The sequence below is a fragment of the Rhea americana genome, unplaced genomic scaffold (assembly GCF_003343005.1).
Source record: "Rhea americana isolate MKP2758 unplaced genomic scaffold, rheAme1 scaffold_480, whole genome shotgun sequence".
Taxonomy (NCBI): domain Eukaryota; kingdom Metazoa; phylum Chordata; class Aves; order Rheiformes; family Rheidae; genus Rhea; species Rhea americana.
Window position 1 is genome coordinate 157,728 of NW_028186624.1, and position 26,696 is coordinate 184,423.

At 50.0% G+C, this 26,696-nt stretch overlaps 1 long non-coding RNA gene across 4 annotated transcripts; it reads left to right on the forward strand.

Moving 5' to 3' along the window:
• LOC146589065 (uncharacterized) lies at nt 1–26,696 on the forward strand. 4 transcript variants are annotated; one of them, XR_014897293.1, is made up of 5 exons: nt 1–179; nt 3,366–3,486; nt 15,648–15,738; nt 18,446–18,626; nt 26,385–26,696. It is a non-coding gene; the product is annotated as an uncharacterized LOC146589065 (long non-coding RNA). The 4 variants fall into 4 exon arrangements; XR_014897294.1 differs by lacking the exon at nt 26,385–26,696 and adding an exon at nt 24,837–24,874; XR_014897291.1 differs by lacking the exon at nt 26,385–26,696 and adding an exon at nt 20,136–20,798 and having other exon boundaries at nt 5–179.

A 26,696-nucleotide genomic window follows, 5' to 3' on the forward strand; every position in this document is an offset into this window, starting at 1 on the left:
GGACCTGAGCAATTTGGGCTACGTGGTGYCGTGTTCAGCATGTTCCTGACCAGAATACACTGACAGAGCTGGAGATGGGATCCTCGGCCAAGCAGGAGAGCAAGAAGGGGCAAAAGCTGGGAGGCCCTGGGCCGATTCAGATGCAAGAGCTGTGACGACACTTGGGCAGATGAGGTCTGGTGAGTTATTGAAATTTCCTTTTTATTTCTTTTMCTGTTGCTGTTTCTTAGTGATCTAACGTCCACAAGCAATTTGTGTCTGAGCTGTTTTATTTACAATTCAGAATTTCTCAGCAATGTTTATTTCCTATTTAATCAGGGGCTCATTGCACAAAAGCTAAAATTATGGATGCTATGCTCACTTGTTATTGCTAGCAAAAGGATAGGACTCTTCTAATGCCCAAGTACACGTGAATTTTCTCTAATAGATGTCTTTTCAGGTGTTGCTTTGTGGTAAAACCATTYGAAGTAGAGCTATTTATGAGTTAACATGCACAATGGTGTCAYGTGCATGTGGGGTTGCCTGTTGCGGGACAATGTTTTTAGTAGCATCAGGCTGCTCTAATGCACGTTCAGAAAAAGGCAGCCCTGAGTGTTTGGCTGAGCACAAACTGCGGGTGCAGCGCAGCTCTTGTCTGGTGGTGAGGGAAGTGCTAAGGAACAAAACTGCCCCAAGGCAGAGGGGGAAGAACTGGGACACCCAACAGGGGAGAAGCAAAGGYAAGCTTGTGCTATACGTAAGAGCAGTTGTAGCTTGCCGTGTTTACGCTCTCTGCTTTGGCTTGCTGCCTGCAAAGGTGCCAGCAGCCTCCCCTGGCTGCTCAGGGCATCCTTCGGTCCGCGGGCGCCTTCCGTTGCTCCGGAGGAGCTCCACCTGATCGGTGTGCTAACCGGCCACAACTCGACGCAATGTGCCTGCCCTTTAGGTAGCTGCTGTATGTTGCCCAAGACAGGGCSGGTTTCACTGCAGGGAGCAAAGCACACAAACATGTGCTTTCCAAGCTGCGGACTGGCTCAGAAGCTTTTGCTTTACAACTGTGAAAATTGTCTTGCATGTTCAACAGTGCTGTAATGGGTGCAACAGCATTTGCAATCCCAATCAGCCAAAAATCTCTGCAATAATTGCTGTAAGTGRCAGTTGTATTAAGTCAGTTTTTGTTTGCATTACGCAGGAGGGAAGTGCAGGGTTCAGCAGGGATTCCTGCAGCGGTCATATCTGTGAGGAGGAATGCTCATTAGCCTGTTTATCTCCCCCGTGTGTGCAGAACAGATTGTCTGCGAGGCACTTGTCAGCATCAAGTTGGCACAGGCACTTCTGCTGGGCTTGTGGCTGTATTTTCTAGAAAGACACAGAATAAGCTCTTTGGAAACTCCGATAACGGACAGTTTATTAATTTGTCTGTCTTCACCATCAGTGAATGCACTGCAAAGCCCCAGACAGGCCTCACAGTTCAGTCAGGGGTGCAGTTGATGGTGCTGTGAGTTAATTAAGGATGAATTGCAGAATGGCTAGGGAAATCCTATCGCAAGGAGTGGTGAATGCCTGATTGCTTCTTGCCTCTTCCAGCTCCCCCAGGCTAGTCTGCTCCTCTGCTAGGTGATGCCTGTGTTATCCCGCGGGGTGAGCTGGGCATGCTTCCGCAYTTGTGCTTTTAGTCTGAGCGATGCTTGCAGTCGCTTGTGCAGACAAACTGCAGTAACGTGGCTGGAGCCCTCCCAGGCTGCGCCCAGGCAGCGAGCCGAGAAAACGGGCTCCTTTCTCTGCCTCCGGCTTGGTGGGTGCAGGTGACCCAGGAAACAGCATGAGGATGACTGCAGGTGTTTGAGGGGAAGCGGGGGACAGTGCAGGTGGCTGAGCTGAAATTGCAGTATCCTSTTAGAGAGGAAACAGTGATGACTTGGGGCTGGCAGCAGAATGATGGGACAGGCAGAAATCCCAGTGCAGCTCGGCACACAGAGGTGGAGACACTCGCCTGGGAGTGGGGGAGAAATGGCACAGAGCTGGGCAGCCTCACTGCTCGGCCCCAGCAGCTCATCCCTCTCTGCTGTAACGACTGGGAGTAGTACCTGCACAGCGCAAGAGCATTTATATACCGGGATTCTGGTCCACAGTATGAAGCAGCCTCTTTGCAACAGCTTTTTTAGCCCTGGGGCCAAATAAAATCAAGTATCTCTTTGAATTGCAAGATACAGGGCTGGTCAGCTGGAATGAGTCATTCTGCCRGCCAGGTTCCCTAGTGCTAATTGCAGGAGGCAATGCATTGAACTGATGGTGTTTGTGTAATTATTCAGGTGAGAGCAATCCTTAAGGTATGCTTGTCTGAAATGCATTTAAAAATATCCAATGATAGAAACTCCACATCTTCTCCAAAGAAACTGTTCCASGGCTTTTCTTTCTGGTAAAATGCTATTTTTTCCAGGCCTAACCTGTGCTGGCTTTGCTGCAATTTGACACTGTCTGAGATGAACATGGAGGGTAGATTGTTTTTTGCTTCATCCTTTTGCGTATTTGAGGATTTGGCACATCTCCTCTGCCTTCCCTTCTCCAGACTAAACATCCCCATTCAATAGGGCACAATCAATGCAATCAGATGGGTACAGATTGAAGGTGACTGTTAGTTTAATGTATTACTCTGCTCCCTGGGGTGACACATGGGTGACATGATGAGCTGAAAAGGTCCTCTGCTACATCTCTCTAATGTGTCTGCAGATGCAGCATGTATTTCACAGGAATTTATGCGTCTTAAATGGCAAACCTGCACTTGTTTAAAATTCCCTATTTGCAGTAAGTTTTTCCATGTCTGTTTCTCCTTCTGGCCTCTCCTCTGCAATTAGAAATGCTTTGCTGAGATGTCTTTAATGTTTGCTAAATTATCTCATTTGCTTTCCTTTTGAAATGGATCTAGTTTGCTAACACATGCTGCTTGCTGCTCTACAGTAGCAAGGGCTTTTGCTTTCGGCACAGAGTTCTTTAAGTGATGTTTGTTTTCTTTACGCAAATGGATTTCTAGCAATATATCTTGCATAYGCAAAGTCTCCCCAATGCTATGGGAAACCAGAATATGTATTAGATTAGATGCATGAACTGAAAATTTTTGGTTGCTTTTTCATTTGAGCTGAGCTGGGGTACACGGTAGCTACATTAACACTTAGTGGTTTCCAGCTATCAAAGTTTGAAAAGCTACTGCCTAAAACTTGTCCACACAGCAAAATGGGTTTCTGCAGCCTGGTCTCGTCTTTGCCCCTGCAATCCATTAAAGCTAATGCTCCCTCTCCCCCCTTTAACTCCCAAATGAGTTTTCCCTGCTGAGCAGAAAGCTGCTGCCTTTTGTTCTGCTCTTACCAAGGCTGGTGCCTCCTTTACAGATAAGTGGTCTGAAACGAATGCCATCTGGGTGCTGGCAGTGCAGCTGCCCGTGGAGCCGGGGGTCGGGAGCGAGGAAATGTGTGCGCTTAACAAATGCTCCATGTCACAAGCAGAAACCCGGCGAGTTTGTCTGGTGAAGCTCCCTGTGGCTTAAGTGCATATTAATGACAGCTGAAAAATCCCTAAGATAGCTCTGTTACGGSAGTGCAAATCCCAGGGATTCTGCTGGGGGAAGGGGAATGGAAGCGCGCTCCGGCCCGTCTGCGTTACGGCCCCCTCCGCGCTGGGGAAGCRTCCTGAGCGGGCGCCCGCGGCCCCAGCGCCGCCGGGGACGGCGGGACACGAGGAGCCGCGGAGGGTGGGCGGAAGAGCCGAGCGATGCCGCGGAGGCGTGCGGGGCGCCGCAGCCCCGCGGAGGGGCGCGCGGCCGTCACCGTGGCCTCACGCTGGCGGTGGACCCCAAGCCGCCCGTCTGCATCCCGGTGGTGAGGGGGCTCCAGGTGATGCTCTGGGCACCACGAGCTCCTGATCCCCCCCGAGATGCACAAGTTAAAGCTTTGGGTCGGTTGTAGGAAGAGCTACATCAAAACTTAATGCAAGTAAAACCTTTCCTATTTTTTAATCGGATAACTCTGGAGAGGAAAGCAGCGTCCCACGCCCAGGGCAGATCCCCGCCGGCCAGGAGATGGCCAGCACGGCGCCAGGCCCCGAGCCGGGCTGCGGAGCCGCCGGTGCGACGCTGGCTGCGGGCAGGCTCGGGAAATCTGGGTCAGATGGAGCACAATTGGCTACAGAAAAGGTTGTTTACCTCAGCGGTGCCTGCAGCAGCCGTAATAATATATGTATATATGTATTATATGCAATATGTATTATATGTAATATATGCAATATATGTAAGGAKCAACCCCCTGATCAGAAGTCAACCTCTCGCCAAGCAAGGTGATAGGAAGTGACTCGAGGCAATGTGGGGTAAGAAGTATTTGTCATTTTACACTCAATTATCTGCAGGTTGGTTTTTTCTGCTGTAGAAATTCAAGGCCAAAAGCATGAGCCTGCGATCGCTGGTGAAGCAGCAGKAGATTATTTCTTCGTGGTTGGTGTTTACCCGCCGCCTGCCGTGGAGGCGTTGCTTTCCGCAGCCGGGGAAGCCGCTGCTTTCCCCGACGGCTGCCGAAGGGCGCGGGGTGCCTGCCGCTCCGCTCGGCCGGCGCAGGGCCCTGCACCGCTGCCGCCTCGCAGGGCGCCGCGGGGGCTGCCGAAGCGGTGCCGGAGCGGCTCCGCTTGGCGGGGCGGCTGGCGGAGCGCTGCCCCGCGCTCCTGGCGGGGATCAGGGAGATTCCTGATGGCTTCGCCACTGAGTGATGAAGCGAAGTAGGATTTCAGGAGTAGTACCCTAAAATCATCGACCTGAATTCTTCCCAGCTCAGTGTTTTTGCCATTGCATCTGAGAACTTCGGGTAAAACCATACAGATCCAGAAACACTGCAATGATCTGCAGTTTCCCTTTCTGCCTCTGGTTATGGAATGACCTCATTTCGAAGGGTCTGAATAACTCGCTTTTGGCCCCTGGATACAACAGTGACTGAATGATACTTCTTCCCTCCTTATTTATGTTCCCAGCAATAATTATTCTTGTCCAATCACAGCATTTTTGTCTTTATGAGAATTTGGTCTTGTGCTCATTTCCATTCTGAAAGTGCTGTTTTCTGTTTTATTTTTAATTGAAAGGCTGGAGGGCATATGCAATGAAACTGTGGTGTGTGAACTGTAACTTGTAGTATTAAAAAAAAAAAAACACCTTGCTTTTCACGAATTACTTGTTTTCTAATCCAACTATAATTCCAAATTGCAGTTATCATGATCCAAACAAATGAGACCAAATCAGAGGATGGGGGGGGAGGGGGGGGAATAGATGGGATATGTTTGTGTTTCTTTAGATAAGGGAAGCAATGTTCTGTTATGCAGAGATACAGCTCTGATCTGCAGTGCTTTGGAGGTAATGCAGCGCTCCCGGCTTAGCCTCGTGCGGAAATATGCATGCTGCGTACCGTTAGCACCACGCATCCCTTTCGGGGTGAGAGCCTGACCTTGGCCGGCTGYGCCCCGGGAGCGGTGTCCAGCGATGCGCAGTTACGCTGTGACTTGCAGCCCTGCAGAGCCGGGGGCACGGTTCCCACGCGCCCCCACGTCTGTCTGCAGCCCGCCCGTGCCCAGCTCGTGCGGCCACGCTCGGCGCGGCTGCCGGGGCAGCGGTGCGCTCGCTGCGCCCGGGCCAAGGGCAGCGAGGGGTCCCGGGGCCCAGCAAGCCCCCGGGAGCGCCGTCAGCGCTCGAGCAGAGGGGGGCTGTCGGCGTGTGCAGCTTATTAAACCCGTGAGCAGAAATAGCYTGTAGGGCTGCTCTGCCCGCGCACGATTCCCACCCTGGCACGGATGGCGTTTGCTTTCCTCCCAGCTGAGCTTTGCTGGTGTTCCCCGTCTCCTCCCGAGGAGCAGACCTGCCTGCTGCAGTCTCGGTCTTTCCTCTTTCCAAGAGCAGGTTTTGAATTCCAGGTTGYTGAGAGCCAACATGTATTCCCAAGGCAGCACTAATCTTCGCCCCTTGTTTTAACAGGGATTGGGCACAGCAGAGCCCAAACACGGAGCTGCTCCCTCCCTGCGTCTGGCATCGGGGTCTGTAAACATAAATGTGCTGTAGCTGCTGGCACTAAGGACTCATTCTTTGTGCTTATGGCTAAATGTATTGACAAGTGTTTTTAGAAGCTACTCTTTAAGTAGATTTGGTTGCATTGCTTTTAGAATAGGGTAAGAGACTTGGGTTAAAGCTGTGACACCTTGGAAATCCTGCCCTCCCTCCCAGCCAGCTCTCTGACTGCATTCATGTTAGTTGTCAATTCATTATAATTACAGATTTGGAGACTATTTAAGAGCTGGGGAACTGGTGAGCAGAGGCCTCGGACCCTCTCCTGACACATCCCGCTGCCGCAGGGGAAATGACTCCTGACCAGCAGAGGTCTTTGGCATGATGCTCCACAAGGAGGAGAGCTGGAAACTCTGCTTGGAGTCAGTCTAGTCAGTGCTTTTTCCTCCTTGCAGCACAGGAAAGCTGCAGTCCTGTTGCCGTTTTGAGGGACTTGCATGCCACCCTTAATTTCCATGTTAGCTGCAACTGAGCATTTCAAACCTCTTCCAAGTCTACCTGTCCTTGCCGTGCAAACCTCTTGCTCTTGCAGTGGAGGATGGAGGGCTGCTGGGGAGGATAGAGCGACCTGCCATTATTGCTAATAGAAAGGATCAATAATATGAAACATATCATCCTTCTTCATTTTCTCATCATGTTGAAATCAATATGCTGTCTTGCCTAGAGGCCTCTTCTGAAGGCTGAACTCATTCATTATTGCACACTGTCCCCTGGATTTACACCAAATGTTCCATTTCTCCCATAAAAAATGGGCCACATGTCAGTGTTGCTGATGCCATACTGGGCTCTAACCTCAGCCACAACACCAAAACTATTCCATGAGAGTGTCTGCATTAATGATTTATCCAACAGATCATGCACAGTGTTATGAGTCAGACTGGCTGCTTGTCACTGCAAAAAGTGAGGAAAGTCTGGCTGCTTGGAACTTTAAAAAAAACATGCATTTCTAAGAAAAAAGTCAAAGGGCAAGACATTCAAATAACAGTTATTAAGGAATAAAAGCTTAGTAAATTCTGAAAGTTTGTGTCGGTTTAAGTTATTGCATCAAGCTCTTCCTCTGGAGCTGGTAGAGGATTCAAGGATAGATCTGCAAGCCCCAAACATGCAGCAACATCTGGACAGACAGAATAGAGAATAAATCATCAGCGTTGCACCCTTTCCCTAGGTCCTGTCTTGCCTTGYGTGACAAGCACTCTTGCCTTCCTTACTACTGCCTCAACGCCCCTTTATCACTCTGTTCAACAGTATTTAGCCTCTTTAGGTTTTTAGGGGGGAAAGTATATCGGTTAAAGGCAATGCGTGTGATGTACATGGTTGCCTGGGAGTGGGAAGTGGGGGACACACTTGTCCATCCCCCTGTCTYTTGGTGCATGCTGTGTGAGAGAGGAGGCCAGGACATGCCTTTCCAAGGGGCTCCCCCGGGAATGCTGGAGAGTTGGCAGCTGATAGTTTCCGGACCTGTGTGCGTGCTGTAGGTGCAGCTGTCGCTGCTTAGGCAAAGTTAATTGCAAATTCTATAACCTTGTCCATCATGTGAAAGGTTTAAGAACTGTACTCATTTGATAAGAAGTCACTTGCAATATCTCTTATTACTTGTTCCAGGCTCTAGTTATGCTTATCGGCCCATTTTGATGATTAGTGTTGTGCGCAAGGCTAGGGCTAGTGCCRTGTCCAGGGCGAAGGTGGAGATCTATCACTGCTAGCATCAGAGGCACCTAATGCAAGGAGCAGCATCGTGACAACTGGCGACAGCAGTTATGTGCTGGTGGTGCTTTCCAGGCCACCCTCAGCAGGGTCTTGGACTTCTTTTTGGGATGGCTTGAGCTGCGTTTCCAGTAGTGCGAAATGTCCTCCGGGTCAGCAGTGACCATCCGACGCTCTGTAGGGACAGAGGATGGGACTGGCGCCAGGATCAGGATACGGTGGCAAAATCTCCTGCCCGGCAGCACCGTTCGTGGGAGCTCCAGGCTCCCTGGCGAAACCCCTGGCCGAGACCTGGCCTTGTAGACTGTGCAGAAGGAGCAGCGTTCGAGCAGCTCGTTGCTGCTCCAAGCCAAACATCAGCCCCTTGTGTTAACCACCACCTCTTTTCTAATTCCACTGAGTTATGAAAAGGTTTAATGAGTGCAATTTTCAAGAAGTTTTATAGCCTTAAGGTCTTGAGACAGTTCAAACCATCATATAGTATAACTGCTACTGGGGGCATGTACGGAGGGGTCGTCTGACCCCTTTTGCCTGAGGAAGCACTCAGGAAGATCTGTGTCCCMGCAGACCTGCTGATTTGCTGCAGTCTGCACAGCTATGGTGCAGGTGAAAAGCAAAATTACAGGAAGCTAATAAACTGTACCATTTACTAACCTATTAAACACATTTTTAAAGCCTAATTTGGCTACCCAACCAGCAGAAAACAAGGTACAGAGAAACACTGCCTGAAACAACTGCCGTAATGTCATTATGTGTGCTTGTATGAAAAAGCTGAGGTGCTATTAATTTCCAGTGCATAGTTTTATCTTCCTAGTATATTTTTTGAAAGTTTTAAAATGTTTATTATTAGATACACTTTTTGCTTAACAAAATTCACAACATTTAAAAAATACATTTGTAAGTAGATTAAAAGTAATATGTTTCTAAAATGCCTCCTTCAGGCTGTGGGAAGGATTTCAAAGTTTATAGGAAAATTTGCTTGTCCATACTGCTGATGTCAGACTCTCCTGATGGTGTAGCACATGTCATTGCATTTTTTTTAATAACTTATTGAAATTCAAATATTGTGTTCACATGTGCTGTCACTGTCAGTTAAGTGCATCATCTTTCACTATTTTTCTATTCCTCTATGGGGCAAGCATAGAAATAAATTCCAAATAATAGAGCATATAGCAGCTATATGCTGAAATTCTCTCAAGAAAATGGTTTGGAACTAAAAACTTTAAAATGTAATATTGGAAAAYCAAAGAGTAGCTTCCCAGGACAGTTAACATTTTAATGCAGTAAACAAAGGGATCATCTCAAAAGACGCTTTCAAAGTTGGAAGAACACTTTCTTCCATGGTACTTCTTCTTTTGAAGATCTCAAATAAAACCCTAAAGGTCTAAATGGAGACCTAGAGCTCAGCCCGCAAGGCAGAGGTGTAGAAGGTACCGACTCGTTTGAGAGGCCGCACGGTCCCTCCKGTCGGTCTAGGACCAGGCTTGTCGCTGCGAGCTCCTGGTCTTCTGCGGTTCACCATCAGGAAAATGTGTATATATTTATAGTGCCTTATTGTGATGTCTTTCAAAACATAGAAAAGGAGTTGTTAAAAATAAATGCTTCCAGCATGATGTGCTCTTACAACATCATTACGTTACCTGGGGAAGCGAGTGATTGTACCAGTGGGGTTTATATCTGTGTCCTAAGCAGGAAAGACTCACGCGCACATGCACGAAAAACACTTTAAAAGGCCAGACTGTGGCAGAAGAAAATCTTTTGAGTATTATCCTATTATGCCTAATACTTGAAAGATCAAAATTTCCCAGCTAAGGGGAGTACAGTGACCTGTTGTAACTGACGTTTTCTCTTGCAAGTGAAATTTCAATTCTCTGTGGCAGCAACAAAAAAAAGCTGCCTGCTACCTGCTACTATTAGCTCTTTTTGTAGAAGGCAATCGCCTCTAATATATAAAGAGACAAGGAAGATGAGTGCCTGGAATCACAGATTCTATGATTCTATGTTTGCAAGGCTTAGGTGCTCATAAAGCTTTACAAACAAAGGCAATCCTGCACAAGCGGATGCGTCCTGGGGTTCTGCGTGTGTTAGAGGCATGCCTAGCATCATTTAAGGATCAGTGTCTCACTGCAGGGCACGGTGCAGGCACGCCTTGGGGACGGCTCCTGCGGACCTGCGCGTCTTCCCACACAYGGAAAGTAGCACAGTCTTAGATGTTCCTGCGAAAAATCACAGCAACCTCCCTCCCCCGCGAGAGCACAAGCTTGCGCGACTGCAGCCTGCCGCTCGCTGGGGTGTCCCTGCCCTGACACTGGCTTGGGCGGAATTTTGGGTCCAGAAAGCCCGTGACTGACAAATCTGGAATGCTATGCTACAGAAAATTAGGGGTTTTGCAAAAGGAGGGAAGATGCGGGTGGGCTGCACACGGGGAGGGGAGGAGAGGAGGGGGTTGAGTTATTCCAGGGTGCACGCGCGTCCCCCGAGGTCCCCTCGCCCTGCGGGACTCCCCGCGAACGGCACGCTTGGGGGGCCCCGTCGGGGGAGCACCGCCTGTGCTCGGGGCAGGACCGGGTGCTCGCGCTGGGCTTGCTGGAGGCCAGGCCTTGGGCACAGATTTTGGCAGGAGATAAACAGAGACCATCCCAAACAACGCTTTGTATGTGGCAGACATGTCCCAGCATGTTCTAGTTGTGTACAGGTATCCCTACTACTTCAATATTTATATGCAGTTGATGACTTTTAATGTTGCAAAATTACTCCAAGTATACTAGCACCTGTGCTTTGTTTGCTGTAAAATACTGCTTTGCGTTCCTGGATGGCACCCACCTAATCAAGTTTGTATTCGATAAATGCCTGACATATACGTGAAGGGAAACAAAACATTAATAACATTCTCTGTTTTGTCCTTTCAGAAATGAATTATGTGAATACTTATTATTAACAAACTACAGGAAAATGATAGCCATGTGAGCCATACAGAGGCAAATTATACAGGCAGAACTAAATTTGCTTGCACTCATTAAATATCTCCAGCATTATTGTCACAGGGCTTGACCAGAATATAAATTGACGAATGAGCTGCTGCTCTGAATTTGGTTTTAAACCACACAGTGTATCATGCCTTTCTAATTGCTTGCGAATGCATGGGTGCCTGCCCCAGCTGGGACACGAGCCTCAGGCTCCCTGCAGACGCGGTGCTGCTGCCTCTGAGCGCGCCGGGTGGCTGCGGAGCCCGCGCACCCCTGCCTTTGCATATCTGCTCAATTATTCATAGTGCAAACCTAAAAATAAATACTTGCTGTTGGCCAAAAGCATGAAGGCCRCTTCTAGGTCTCCAGAGTTTACGCAGAGGCTGGTAATGCCTGTCCCAGTTGCTTGGCAGAGCTGTGCTGCCCAGGCAGGTCCCCTGGGAGATCGTACCTGGCCAGCAGCAGCTGGTCCTCCTGAATATCAAGTTAGCGCTAGCTAAGCACGAACAGCGTGAGTACCGCGGTATGCATCACAGGAGAAATGGCAGCAGCCCTCGAGATGGCCCATCCATCCCGCTGCTGCTAATTTGTGTCACTTAATCTCTGTGAATGCTAATGTACCCACATCAGCAGGGCTCCTGCTCCTGTCACAGCAGTCAAGTTCAGCAAAGAGGCGAAGATAAAGTGCTGGTCCGCAAGCCGCATCTCAAGAGAACTGTTGTAGTAAATTCGGTTATATGTTCTTGTCCAGATTAAATGCTAATAACCTTCTTCAGGCTACAGATCTTGCTTATGAACTTCTGTTGCAACTCCTTGTAACTGAGCTAATGTATATTATTGCCCCAAAATCTGGAATTTGTCACTTGCTTTTTCAAACCTCTTGCTGCTGTATTTACATAAGCAATGTCACCCTTACAGGCTAAGTACTAGATGTCAAAGATGACAAATTTTGATTATTACTATCAAAGATTTTAACATCCTCAGCTTATTATATATGTTGCTCTGCAACCAGAGATAAGAGAAGGAACCTGTTGAAATCCAAATGACTTTCAAATGCGCTAATGAGTTAAGTGCCCATTTGCTTCTGCCAGGACATGACATCTTGCTGTTGAGGTAAATAATAGTGGGAGTGCAAATGTCAGGTTTTTAGCTTCCTGGGGAAGCATGTGTTGCAAGCAGTTGTGTCTCCAGCCCTGGAGAGCCCCGCTACCCAGCTAGCGCTGTGCCCAGGGAGCAGGCTCGGCGCCCGGTGATGGGCACAGGGCAGCAGCTGGGGTGTGAGGAAACAGCTCAAATTGCACGGCTGTGCCTGCAGGGTTCGGTGCCGGCGTGCGCGGCGGGGTCGCTGGTGCTCGGCTGCAAGGGGCCCGCGTCCCACTGCCCCGCGGACCCGGCACGTTTGCTGCAGAGCCGTTCTTGCAAGCATCCCCAGCCAGTGCCTGGCGGGTGGCCCTGATCCTGTAGCTGCTGTTACGAGCTGAAATCGTCCGCGGCATTGCTAGGACAGGCCAGGCTAGGAGAGGACAAGCCTGACCTTATCCAGCCCATGCAGACTGCGATGCTGCTCTGCTCCTGTGTCCCGGGGAAACGCATGAACTGAGAGCGACCCGAAAGCCGTAGAAGCAGTAAGGGCGCTCCGTGCAGAGCTTTCCGCCGTGCCGAGGGCGGAGGGGCCGTCCCGGAGAGCCCCCGCTGCAGGTGCACGGATCCGCAGCGGGCGCAGCAGATGCTCTGGCTAGAGCATGGTCGTCGTCACGCTTGGYGTTTACCCGCAGGCTGKTGTACCGGCCTTCCCTGCGGTGGTRACGGCTTGCTGCTCGCCTCGCAGCACAAGGCTGGCTGCCCGGAGGAAGCGCTGCAGCAYGGACTCTTTTGCACGTTTTTCTGAAGTTATTGATGCCTTTTATTCTGTTTCTGGCAGTAGAGCTTTGTACCCCAAGGCTGTAAAGTGTCCTTCAACCTACAATTAACCTACTAGTAGTGTATTTCAAAAACGACCCTCCCAACTCCKCAGCCAAAATAAAAAGAGAAATCCTTCTAATTGAAAAGGTGGCAATTAAGCACACAGGGAAAGGCAGAAACAATAAAATCCAGGCTRTAAAGACTGGGTGATGCCTTATCACAGGGTTGCAGGCTGGAGTAGGAAATGGACTGAAATAAATATATGGAAGATGGAGGAGTCACAAAATGGGAGTGAGAGAGGAGCTGTGCTCAGCCTGGGCTCCTGCCAGGCCCAGGAAACAAATGGTGCCAGTTGCATGAGCTCAGCACCCACAGATGTGGCCAGGCTCTCAAAATTGCTCTGTTCCTATTTGCAGCCGGTTGTTCAGGAGAGCGGAGATCAAGCACGCTGAGTGCTTTCATAAATCTGGCCACTCAGCTGCAGAAAGCGGCGCTCACTCTCCCTGAGATGCCTTTGCGCTCAGAGCCACCGCAACCCCGCTGCAGCCCGCCCGGCGCGGCTCTCCTCCTCGGGTCCTTCGGCGGGGCCAGGCGATGCTCGCGGGGTGTCCGGGCCTCTAGCACCGGCTCCCGCCCCGCGCAGCCCCGCGCTCGGACGCGGCGGCGCCGGGGCCGCGGGCTTCCCGGAGCGCTGCGCTGCAGAGAAGCGCAGGCACCGTCGGACCCAGAGTCAAACGGAGGAAAACTGATAGCTTTTAAAAATTCATGGTTGTGTTAATGCACTCAGGCAAGTGTAATTAAATGTGCAGAGACTCAACAGTTTCTTATCAATACTTCGTAAAACCTGTCGCTCTTCCAGGAAAGGAGCACCCCCGCAGCCCSCTCCTGCYGCGCAAACCTGCAACCCCCGGGGAGCGGAGGCAAAGGCTGGGGAAGGCGCCTGCTCCTCCGCGATCCCGCCGCGGTGCCTGGGGCCTGCCCGCCCCTCCGGGCTGCCCGTCCGCGGGGTCTCTCCGGCTGAAGGCACAGGGAGGGCGGAGGGGAAGCGCGCAGCCCGGCTCCCGCCTTCCCGGCCGCCGCGTCGTGGCTGCAGAGCGGCGGCCCCGGCACCGCCGCGGCGACGGGGGCTCCGAGCAGACGCCGTGCGGCTGCTTCCCGGCGCTGCCGGGCACGGCAGGAGCTTGGCTTCCCGGCGCTGCCGGGGCTCAGACCTCGGTCGGCTGGAGGGGCTCCCCAGTCCGGCGTACCGTTGGTGCCGGTGGCCGAGGGAAACCTTTTCCTCGGGGTTGCTGCACCCGGATGCTTGCTGCCCAGCATTGGCTTTGGCACGGGGCGTTTCCAGGGTCTCTTCTGCGCTTGAGAAGGTGCTGGAGGTGCAGGGCCAAGAGAGCCGCCGGCCTCGCTTCGCTGTGCCCGGGTCGTTGTCTCGTGAGCCTTTGCCTATCAGAGCAGAGGCTCCCTAACTGGAAACGGCRAGTCTCAATTTTAAATTCTGCAAAAAACAAAACCCAGGGGAGAAAAACGCCCCGACTTGTAGGAAGCAACTCAAAGACTGAATAACTACAAGATGCGACATCTGTTTGCATTAAAGCAAGCACCTTGTCAAAGACAATAATRTGCATGGATGAGCTGAGAAGTAATCAGCAGAAGAATGGGCGTTAGGGGTGTTTCGGGGTCTCGGGGGCTGGAGAATGGAGAAGTTCAGCAAACAAAAAGCAGTAGCATCTGTTTGAGGCGGGTGCTGGGGTTTCTCGTAGTCCGGGCTGTGCCAGGATGAGGGATGGCCGTGGCACTACCCGAGGACGCGTTAGTCCCCTCCAGCAGGGAGAACCGATSCCTCCCGGGATGGTCCTGGGTCCCTATGGACCCGTCACCGTAGCTGCTGCTGGAGGCCCTGTGACACCTAGGAGCAGTGTTTGGACGCTGCCGGCGCCACGACCGAGCGTCGGATGACGGTGCYGGGCAGCGCAGCGCCCGGCGCGGCGGGACGAGCTCGGGCCGGCCCCGGCGTCGCGGGGAGCAGCCGGCTCGCGCGCGTGCCGAGGGGCCTCCGTCCCCGCGCCGTGGGCGCCAGCGCGCGCGCAGCACCCTCCGCTCTTGCCCGTTGGCTTCGACGCCTGCAGGCGTTTACTCGGCGGCTGCATTCCCGTGGGAAGACAGAGCCGGGACTAGGAGGACGAGCGCCGAGCTCCGGCCGCGCCAGGGCTTTCCGCGGGTTTCCTCTTGGGTCGCTGCGGCCGAGCTCCGCGCCGGGCGGCCGCAGCCCCGGCAGAGCGACCTGGGGCACAGCGGGAAAGGGAGCCTCCGCCGGCACTGGCGCAGGACAGCTCGCTTCTCCCATGTTTGGGAAATCACGGGAAATCCACTGTAAGTTTAATTTATTCCTTTGTGAAGTTAAAATAAACATGAGTGAAAGAAAAATAAATGCTGTTACTTGATATAAGACTAATGACATGTTCTCCAATTATCTTTAGTGATACAGCCATAATCAAATTTACAGAGAAGCTGCATTACTCAGTGCAGTTGACAAGGATGCACTGAATTAAAATTTATGCCTGCCTTTTATATTAATTTAAAAACAGTCAGCTGGCGCTGGCAGCGGATGTGCTTATCAGGCCTCAGCATGGGATTTGCTAACATGACAGCCAAGGTGTTCGTGTTGCCAGAGTCTCATCCTGCCCCTCACCGTGGAAAGAGCTGCTATAAAACCAGGAGAACTTAATCGCAGTCCCCCGTGCCGGTGCGTCTCGGYGCGGTCCCTGCACCTTGCAAGTAGGCAGGAAGCAGTGAAGAGCCTCCACGGGCCTTYCTTCTGCCTTGCTCTACTACCCCGTTGGGTGATCTCTATTCCACCTCGGTAAGAAGTCAGAGGACCCAGCACCCATTGCTGATAACTTCTGGAATTTAGTAAAGCACYTGTTTTTTGTGTTTGTTTGTTTTATTTTAGCAGAAATAGGAGTTGGGGTGGGGAGAAACGACAGTTATTTTAAGTGTCAGTTTTCCCAAAACAGCTCCCAACCCGCTTGTCCTGCATCCCAGCTGGAGCCAGGCTGCTGTGAGATASCACGGAGCAGAGGTGCTCAGCAGCACTGAAGGAACCAGGTATTAAAACATCTCTAGCACCTTACGTGATGCTATTCAGTTCTCACAGTCAATTCAACAGCAATATTCAAAATAATTTCAGTAGAGGAAAAATATGTGCCTTATCACAGAGAGCAATGCTTTGACAAGGAAAACATTTCAGAGCATATTTTTAGAACAGAAAAAATCAATCTGAATCTTATGGGTTGTTTTCATCACATGCCCTGAGAAGTGAAAGGGGGAAAAAGGATCAGCATTTTCGCTGTGCTCATCCATCACTAGCCACCTTCAGCAGGAAGTGGATAAACTCGGCGGACGACGAGGTTCAGCGCGTCCCCGGCTCGCGGGCTTGCTGGCAACGCCTTTGCTCTGCTTTTACGAGCTGGGCGATGCCCGAGGGGAGCAGCCGCGGCGCTGCCTCGCGAGGCCGCTTGGCCTCGACCGCGGTGCTCGCCGAGMCCGCGCGGTCCCCGTCGCGGAGAGGCGCCGGAGGAGGGGGCGAGCGCCGGGCTCCGGGCGCAGCCCTCGGACCCAGGGCCGGGGGCGGCCCCGGAGCAGCCCTCGGGCCCGGCCCCACCGGGTCTCGCGCCCCCGGCGAGGAGGGGTTAATACACACCCGCCCCTGCCCTCGCTCTGTGCATGCAGCGCAAATTAGGAGGCTTAATTGTTTCAACAGAGATTAATTACATGAGTCACTACAGCAAATCTCCAGTTCATGCCATGCTTTCTAGTTCATTTAATTCATTACCCCCTGTGAAATTCAGTGGATTTCTAAATAGAATTGCTCATTTAGATCGCATATGTCCCTTGCAACATCAATCCTCCACACCTACCCGTTCCCTGGATTTTTGGTTGCTGTTTTTGCTCACCCAGCTCTGCACGGCTGAACGCAACAAAGCAGTTTGATTGGGGCACGTGGGGCCTGGGCTGGAGGAGCAGCACGGAAAGCTCCTGGCTCCAAATTAAGACACTAGATCAAACGTCGGTTATCCAGCTTGCCAGCGAACTCCCTGCGTGGAAAGGGCGGGCTGTGGCCCCTCAGCCAGTATACCCCATAATGACACCACACAGCCTGTAATTCCGGATTTTCATAAATCGTCCCATTTCTTTGTTGCTTCCATGCTCCAAACCTGGGCTGGGGATGCTTGTCCTCTCCCGTCCAAGGAGTCTGGTGGCCATGCTGTGTCCGTCTGTGTTCCCAGGCCTGGTTTTTCCTCTTCCAGTTTCCCTGTGGGCACGAGAGTGGTCCACCGTATGAGACACTAGCCAGTTGTGCACCCCATGCAATGATTCCTAGAGAGCAGTTCTTCACACTTTAATCTAGTTCTGTAATAGAAATAAATGGGAGTCCTAAGACTTTTGGATGTGATCTAATTAGTTTTACTGTGTCTTCCATACTCAGCAGGCATATATCTTAAAAGCAGAAGGATTAATACAAAGGTATGCATTAATAGGAAATCCAGACTTAAAGTAATGCAAAATGACAAAGATCTGAGAACGAAGGCAGGTTTTTACAATTGCGAGGTGAAACTGCAGTGCAACAAGTGCACAACCCGCCCGTTAAAAGTGAATTATTCTCATCAGCCAGAGGCCTTACCTCTTGTTCAGATAATGCTGGATTGCACATTTAATCCTCTAGAGATGGACTAAAGACTCACTGACATTGGGAAGGGCAACAAAGGCAGAAAATGACCATGCAAAGCTTATTTGAGAGTTATTGTCAGGCTGGTGCACACTGTCACTTGTTCCAGCACATTTATTCTGTCCAGTGCTGCATCATGCACAGAGTTTACAACCTGATYGCTGTAGGAGTGCTTGCACTGGTGCAAATCAACACCCTGTGTCAACAGAGTGACTGTGCGCAGCCAAGTCTCACTGGTTTCCAGGTCAGATGTACATACTGGTCTGCACTGGGGCTAATGTACGAAGCGGGCAAGAAACCTGCCAGAGTGGACGGGGAGAAATCTGCCCCAGCAGGGCTTTATACCTGCTTTTCCTCAGGTGCAGGTACAAGTTATAATCAGGTGCACGAACGAAACATCAGACTCAAAAGGAGATTTTGGAAACAGTAATTATCCTCTCATTGAGCCCTGGTGGCCTCTTTCCATTTCAGTCTGATACCACTAAGCGGCTGGAAATGATTGTAAATTAATTCTGTCATTGTGAATTATTGATGGGACGGGTTCTTACGGAGTCAAGGAGCCCAAATGTCCAAATCATCTGCTGAAATGTTTAGGGGAGGAGGGGAGGCATTTTCTTCCTGTTCAGCTATTTTGCAACTTGAAGGTATGTTTCCTGTTTTAAGGGCTTGCAGTGGAATTCAGGTTTGGGTTCTTTTATATAGCCCCTCTACCTTTCTGAATTTTTTTTCTTCCATTGAAAGCTTCTTTTCTTTAACAGCTGATTCTCAACTTTTCCATACTTGCTTATAGCTATCTTCCCAGAGGAATGCAGCAGCAATTAAAGGAGTGAGCTGGGAAAGTCAAACACAAAGCAACAACCACAGGAAGTCTTTTCTTAGATGCAGATCTCTCTGACTTTGATTTAGTACACGGTGAAGATTTTCTTCAGCTTAATGATACTTCTTAGGGTGTGTGATAAAAACCCGCAGTAATGGACAGACACCGTTCTCAGTTATCGGTCTGATCATTAGCATTTTGCTATCATTAACCTTCACATGATAAATTGCCKGCTTATAAAAAAAAGATCTGTCTTTGTCGATCATTAGCAGGTCTTGCTCTGGACAAGGATGTGGAAGCAGGTCCAGGCGCTCTGCAAACCCGGGCTGGTGTTTGCTTTGGCTGGGAAGCAAACTCGTGCCCTGCCCGGTGGAAGGAGCCGGACGCGCAGCGAGGCTGCCCCACCGCCGAGACTGCGAGAGCGTGGGAGGCGGACCCGGCCGGCGACAGGTAAGGGTCTGGCCTCTTTCCTCTCGCCTACGTTTCAGCTATCCAGGACCTTGCAGAAGCTGTCTGTGCGCAGACCCGGCCACCCCGGTGCCGAGCTTCGCGAGCCGGGATTTGCCGGGCTGCTGGTCGCAGATGCCGTCCTGTGCTGGCAGCGCTGAAGAGCGCAGGAAACACTTCAGCTGCCAGGGAATTAGATACACGTTTATTTGGGAGTCTGTAGTACACAAAGCACTTTAATAACCATATTCATCTAAAGGCCACGTCAATAGAAATGGTACTGCCTGTTCCCTATTGAATGCCAGTTAGTGGGGAACGCTGTTACTAACATTTAACAGGAGCTCCAGGTCACCTTGATATAATCGAGCTAACACACATTTTAATGGCTGTTTAATTAGATTTACCATAGGGAAGATGCCATGTAAGAAAGTTACATTTCTAATTTCAGAGCCTGAGATGGTGACTGGATTAAATAAAAATGCAAATAAAATATTGCAAGTAATAGACAAAGGCTAATTCATTTTCCCTATTGAGTATCAGATTTCACTGTGGTTTGAACAGATGTCTCTGCTGTTACCTCTCTGCAACTGTGGGGCCCTCCCCAAAGTGCTGGGGGGTGTCGCTTTTAACCTGCAACAAAATCCAAGCATCCATCGATGGGTGATTTTGCTCATAGGTGACTTGGTCTTTGAGCACCATGCTATGAGGCTCTCATTAAATCACATATGGGGAGCTGACCCCTTGTGCTCTAATCGGGGCTGAAACAGAAGAAAATGAATATGCCTGGTTTCCAGAGCAGTTTCCTAATGCAGTGCAAGCCGGTGTCCCTGCATTAGCAAAAAAATAGCCCATATCCATCTCCTACCAATTCTGATACCTTCACGAGTCTGAGAGAGACTCCGAGGAGCATTTTGTGTAACTGCCAGTTGTTTCTTCTTAGAAAATAAAAGATTGAAACATATCACTATAAAAGATTTGACACTTCTCTCAATGGATTTATTAAAAAGACCCCTAGAGTAAAGAGTTATAAAATCTGATCAAGTCAGCGGTTCCAGCTGTGTAATTGATATCCATTATTTTCTATTGACTGCTGTGCAGGACTTCATTTTCTGTAGCATCAACAAAATTCCCTTTCAGCCTACTATGGAACTACCCTGGGGTTCATCAGAAAACACCGCTGCTCAGCAAACAGGGAGCATAAATCCCAGGAGAGTGCCCAGGCATTTCCCTCAGTTGCTTCCCATAAATACACACCTTTATCCTAATCTACACTGTTTTGCAAATTATTACATTTGTATAGGATAATTTTACATGCAGCTATGGCTGCACTGCAGAAGAGAGATGGGGTGACAGCCTCTTTTCCCCGATGATACGATTTCTTCTCATCTGCTTCATTTTTGTGGCAATTTTATATGCCTTACAGAAGCGGAATTATTACAGTAGCAACTCTAGTGGCACAAAGCAGGCAGAGGAAAGCTGTCACCACAAAACCCGAYGTATCCATCTGTTTAGGGTGGCTTCTCCGGCTAGCAGCTCTGTGCCGGTCCGGGAGAGCCGTCGCGCCTCGGGCAGAGCCCGCAGCCGCCTGCCCGCCGTCGGCACTGCCAGAGCAATCTCCACGAGGGCCACCGTGCAGCTCCCTGTCTGTCTGTCCTACGCGTTTGTCTGCCGTCCGCCAGGACCCTTCTTTCCCGATTCCTTGTGCTCCCGGGCGCGCGCCGTGTTGTGCAGCTGCAGCAGCCTCCCGCCCCGGCAGCGTTCCCGGGCGGACGACGCCTCTCCTCCGTGCTCRGCTGGGCTGGAGGCTGAGCGGCAGCTTTCCCTCCCGGAGCAGCAGGCTGCTGTTCAGCCCCCCGCTGAGAAACTCACTTAGAAACTGGAATTATTTTTGGTGGATATTGTAGTAATGGAGAATAACTGGGAGACTGATAGTAACTGTCCTAACGTTGTCAAACATTGTAATAAGTAGCTGTGTATTCCAGACCTAAAAGCGTATTTTTCTTCCTTACTCTGCTTAACAAATATTTGTTGCTGATAATCACTCATTTTGTGGAAGACAGTGAGATAAAACAGTATGAAAAAGAATGAAACAACATTGTGTGGTCTGGAGGCATTAAGAAACAGCGAGACTGGGGGAAGAGTTATCAGTGCACCATATGCAGCTGGAAACAAGATTTTCCGGAGGGCCGAGTCTCCGCTGGGGCTCCGGGTGGGCGCCGATGGGCAACTGGAGGGTTCGTCGCCCTAGCAAAGACCCTGTGCGAGGTTTCCTCCCACTGCTGAAATGAKTCCTTTTGCAGCAGGGAGGTTATGCGTGGATTTTTTGCAACTGATATGCACAGTCCCATACTAAAAACCAGACTGTTCTGCTAGCTTTTTTTTTTTTAAATACTTTGTTTCTCAAGGACCAGCGTAGCCATTTGCTGCTCCATCAATTAATGTCAAACAGCAGCAGCCGTGAAGCGTGGGTCCTTTTGAATCGCGGCGTGCACATTTCTCACACGTTTTCTAGATACATTGCTGGAAAGGCAGGAAATCAGCAGCATCAGATGGAAAATCTGCCAGTGCGGAGCAGAGGGGGTTTGTGCCGTGCCCTGCAGCTCAGCGCCCTCGGACACGGTYCTCCTTTCACAGCGCTTTCCTGCCAGGCTGGCAGTGCATCTGTGCCAGCTTTCTCCTGGTATTAGGCAAACCAGTCATYTGTCCCTCTTCTTATTTGATGCTTTTCTATGCTGTCGACCTTCTGCCCCTCCCTCCTGCAAATCATTTGCTTTTCCAGATGCTTCGCTGTTAACTTGTACCATTTTGTTTCTTTTTTTGTTCCTTATCTCTCTTCAGGAAGGAGAGGGATTACCTCATTCGTACCACCTCAGAAGTAAATCCTCATTATGGATTTGTACCTGGGGAGGAAGAAACTGATTTTTTCACTCCCAGCCAGTTCTGAACAGATATTTGAACRTAATTGCTCAGTCCAGGGGCATTTCACTTGTCTGATAACCATAAAAAGTGCTTTTATTAGCTATCTATTTGAGGWTGGGACTATTTAGAAGATATTTATGGTGAAGATATCATTGTAGAAAACTAGAACATGGGCATCAGATTTATGTTTTTATTTCAAGGTGGAGCAAAGGGAAATGTCCTTAAATCTATTAAATGTTTGATTGGTGGTGTCAGGCTCATCCCCGGTTCAAGGCTACACATGGACGAGGTAAGGGAGCACTGCACTGCCCTCGCAGCGCGCGCGCTTTGGTGGCACTCTCTTCCTCTTCCCTTCCTCTCCTTTTCCTCACCCGAGGCATGCAATCTGCAATAAAAAGCCTGGAGGCAGGATAGCCCAGCTTTCTGCTACCTGTCATCTGGGACACAGACTCGAATCAGGATCAAAAGTARCTGCTGGTTCTGCAACGCACTCGGTGCAATGCAGTTCTATCGGGCTGTCAGGATGGTTTGATCCCCATACAAAATCCTTTTGCGTATACCCCCCAGCACACATGTTTCTCAGGATTGCCTCAAATCTATCACAAGTTGTCTCCTGAGGTGGCTAAAACCCAGCAGAGATGAGTAGCAGTTATTTCCTCTGATAGTCGTGAAGCTCTGATGTGCACTGGTGGACACTAATAGCATTTTTATTGAGGATCCAGAAGGTACCTCTAACTTCTGTCTAGCTAAACACACTGCTATTCATAAGGCTGAAATTACAATATGATGAGGCCCTTTCCTCTGGGCTAATTGCTGCAGAATGAAATAAGGGCCAGAATAAAATGTGGTCATCTGCTAAATTGCTCCTGTGCCCAGCCATCAGCCTGTTTACTGCGGCGGACGATATATTGATTGTCGCAGCTTTTGAATGCTCTAGCTCTGCTGAAAATCGGACAGTGACTCCTCTGAGATTTAATACTCCTGGTTCAAAGCTTGTTTTCCATAGCTGGTGATGGCTGACTATGTGAAAATAAATTCAGAATGACCAGTGAGAACTCTCTAGAAGTGGCARTTACGTAATCCAATTTTGCAAGTTACATCCAGATGTTTTCACATCTGCCGATAAGCAGAAATGCTTGACAGGTAAGTCAACAGTCATGRTGCTCCAAGACACCTGGACTCATGATCTTGTGACTTTTTTTGTGTGCTTGTGCCTTACGCTGTTTTTCTGCTAGCTTTGGAGATAGCAAGGAACCTTCACTCACACTCTTAGCATCCAGCTGCTGGTAAAATTTTTATGAAAGGGCCTTAATTATACATGATGAATGACAGCTCAGTTACACAACTCATCTCATGGGTGAAGAACAATTGTTTAATACTAGATGCTTCAGTGCAGAAAGCTCTTTTCACACTTGGCCTTTTAGTCTTTTTTTAACCTTTGAACTCACCAACAGAAGATGGGAGAATTGGCTTGAATAGGTTGTACCACAAAGTCCGGTGGAGTCGGGGGTCCCGTTTCAAATGTTATTCTAGATTCCCTTAGACTATATGYGGGGTGGATGATGGGCAGCTCTGAAAACCTGGCTGGCCATCCAAACCAAGCCAACCAAAGGGTTGCATTTGCTGGCCCGCTCTGCTCAGTTCAGGAGCTGACGCTCCACCCTGGGCACCATCCCTCTGTGCCCAAAGCCGTCGAACTCACACCAAAATGCAGCAGACGTGGTGCTGCAAACTCAGCAAGCTACATTTAGGAACCTCGTTTGTTATTCTTTGGGTGCAGATATTGCAGGCTGCATCCTATGACGCAAGTGGAACTAGGAGAATGTAAATGGGATTAAATTACCAAAACTGAGGCAGAGGGAAGGGCTCCTCCTGCAGGTAGTTAATATGCAAGCATCAGATTGCTCCCACGTTTTCCTTTTGCCCGGCGTATGGCTCAGGAGGGCCTGTGCTTGTTTTAATTTGAGAAGATGCTTGGCGTGTGGGTCCTGGGCCCCCAGCACCGCTGGGACTTGGGCCATGCGCTCCTCTCCGACGCCTCCCCCGTGCGCCCTGGACCCGCTCCGAGGAGCCGGGCAGCGCCTAAAACACCTTCTGCGCCTGCGGTCGCAGGAGCTCGGGCTGAGAGGCCGCCTCGGGGCTTGTGCCGAAGTCAGCCGCTTTGTCCTGCACGGGTGGATTTCCGGAGGGCCCGTCTTGTGCCGAGGGGCAGCCGGGCGGCGTTCCCGCGTGCCAAGGGGCAGCCGGGCGGCGTTCCTGCATGCCCAGCAGCTCTGCCCTGCACCATCATGCTGCTGCCGGCAGCTCGAGTATATCAAATGCGTTGTAGTGATGACCTTACAGACATGTCCTTGGGCTCTTAAAAGCCTATGCAATCACCCCAGGGCCTAGATACTTACAATTTTTTGTTGCCCCAAAGCTATATAATTTTCTAACTTTCTAATAGCCTATGCATAAAAAAGCACTAGAAAGCTGTAAATCATCCTGTTTTTTTAAGAGTGGACTGAATCTAATTCATAATTTCCTTCATCAACAGTTTCTGGTATAAAGAAGAAGATAGATTAAATTATGTTTGACTGACAGATTTAAATTGAGACTCCTTTCTGCAGCCTCCACATCCATGCTCTAAATAGGAGGCTTGGGATTAGGGCCATTAAATTACTTAGTTTATTGGAAAAATAAAATATCAGGAACAGATGATGATGAAAAGAGATAGGAACACAAACTGAAAGACTGTTAAAAAATGATTAAGCTAAGGTAGCAAACGAAATAGAATAGCACTAAAACTAGATGACACGTAAGAAATTCTCTCAAAGCGGCAGTGCTGCGGCTGTTAAAATACAGAGGTGTGAAGTCAAAGACAGATGAGCTTGATATTGCCAGGAGCCTGAAGCAGGCTTTTCTTTGCCACCAGCAGAGCTGAAGGTCACATCCTGGTGCAAAGTACATTTAAAAAAGGAGAGAAACAAAATGCTTTGGGGCATTATATGTGTCAAAAATTGCATAGCTTTTATAATTATGTAGTGCAAAGAAACAGGCTGGAAGGCAAGGCAGCCGGGCAAATCCAGGGGAAGCTCAATGGTGACCTTTCATGGGAGTGGACTGCAAAAACACCTGCATTGCTCATCTGTTTGGCCAATGTGAGCAGACTCTTTTGCTGCTGTTGAATGTGGAAACTAAAAAGATGTTTTGAAAATTATCTAAATTCCAGGGTAATTGTGCTAGAGGWCTGCTGCAAGACTAGGTGCATCCCCTTTGCTCTCACTGAACAGGGGTTTGCTCTCTTCTCTGCAGGATGCTCTAGAAATCACCTCCTCTAGCAAGAATTTCTCTCCTCAGGCTGCAGCCCAGCACAGCCCAGCACAGCATTGCACACTGCCTCGTGCGTGCACAGTCCTGCACACAGACTAGTGCATGCACAGTCTCTCACCCAGCCTGTGGCCAGCAGGAGACGGCGAAAGCGATAGAGGAAATTAAATGCAGGCCATGGAGGGAGTTGAACCCTCTGCTGCCCTTGTTGCAGGCTGAAGGCAGTAATGTGCTCCTGCTTTCCATCTCCGTTCACCTCTCCTGGAGAACAGCCCCCCCATAACTGGAGTTTTCAAGATTGCTGCTGTCAGCCCTGCTCCTGCCGCCCTGTTTATCACTTCCAGCATGCCTCCACCAAGCCCCATGTCCAGGCAGAAGTACATCTCAGTCTACGGGCTTTGAATAACTTCTTCTAACCACTTTGAGTCTTTGCGTCTGTATTGCCTCCCTCATTCTTTCCAGTAATTACATACTAGGCCATGGAAGGAGATCAAATTCTGCCATCTCCTTTGAATCCTGGAAATTGCCTCTTATGGTACTCTTGAGTCTCTTTAAAGGAAACAAATTAAAATGCTGCAGCCCGGATGATTGCAGGTAAAGCCGTACATCAGAGGRCCTTGCAGTCTCCAAACAGCCCTCTATATGGCCAGAGAAAGATTTCCAAGAGATTGATTTCATATAGGGTCTGGGGAAATTCCACAGCTCCACAGATAATCTATCACCTGCCCAGAGAAGAAAGATAAATTCTTTGTCTTATTCTCGGGCATTTGTTGTGGTTGCAGGAGGAGCAGCAGTGCAAACAGTTTTTCCTGCTCATGAAATAAAGCTAAACTTAGATTGAATGAGCATCTTTCAGACGGTCCTTCCCCTCCTGTCAGGGTTCATTTGAGTCCGGCTGCTCCCCCAGCAACGTGTTTCCGTTGTGCTCGTACAGCTGTGATGTCTGCCGTAAGTTATTGCCCGCTTTCTTTTCGYCCTTTGCTGTAGGTTAGTTATCGTGATGAGTTGTTGGTTCCCTGGAACCTTTCCCAGCGAGAGGCCCCCTCGGAAGGGCAGAAGCTCTGCAATGTCCCGTGTGGCACTTACGGGAGAAGGGCAGGTGGCCACTAGGTGACAGCATCGGTCTGCACGGGCGGCGCGGAGGGACGGGTGTCCACCACCCAGGAGGGGCAGGGCTCGGACCCGGCTTTCAGGGGCTTCAYTACATCTAAAACGAAAGCGAAGAGTTTGGATAAACGGCGTAAGAACACATTTTCTCCTACAGGAAATCCCCATTCAGGGTCCTGTTGCTGTTGGCAGCCTGATAAATATTTTGCATAGATACTAAAACAAAATGTAAATTAGGAAAACAAAATTGAAATCAAATCAAAACACCATATTGTGCTAAGATCATTTCTCTTGATACCAGGAAAGTTTGGAATGAACCATCTCGGTAATWTTTACCCTTTCTATATCTGAATAGAGAATTTCATTTTTGCATTTCTATAAAAATAGTGATTCTCATTAATACCATCTTTCTGATCTTGCATTCAGCAGTCAGTAGTGCCAGCCAGCACCGTGGCAGGACGCAAGCAGAGCTCTGCTCTGGGAGCACGGATGCCCTTCCCGGGCAGCAACGAGAAGAAGCTGCTGGCTGATGCACACAGAGGTGGGTTAGCGGTGCACCGAAACCGTCAGGAGCACGGAGCGCACCAGCCCATGGGGATTTACCCAGGTTCAGCTTGCTGGGACCYCCCCGCCACTGCTCCCATTGCACGGTGAAGCCACGAGGAAGCGACACGTGTCTTCAGGGTCTCGGCATCGCTAGGGACATGCGATGGGCATCTTGCCAGGAYGCAGGCGTCC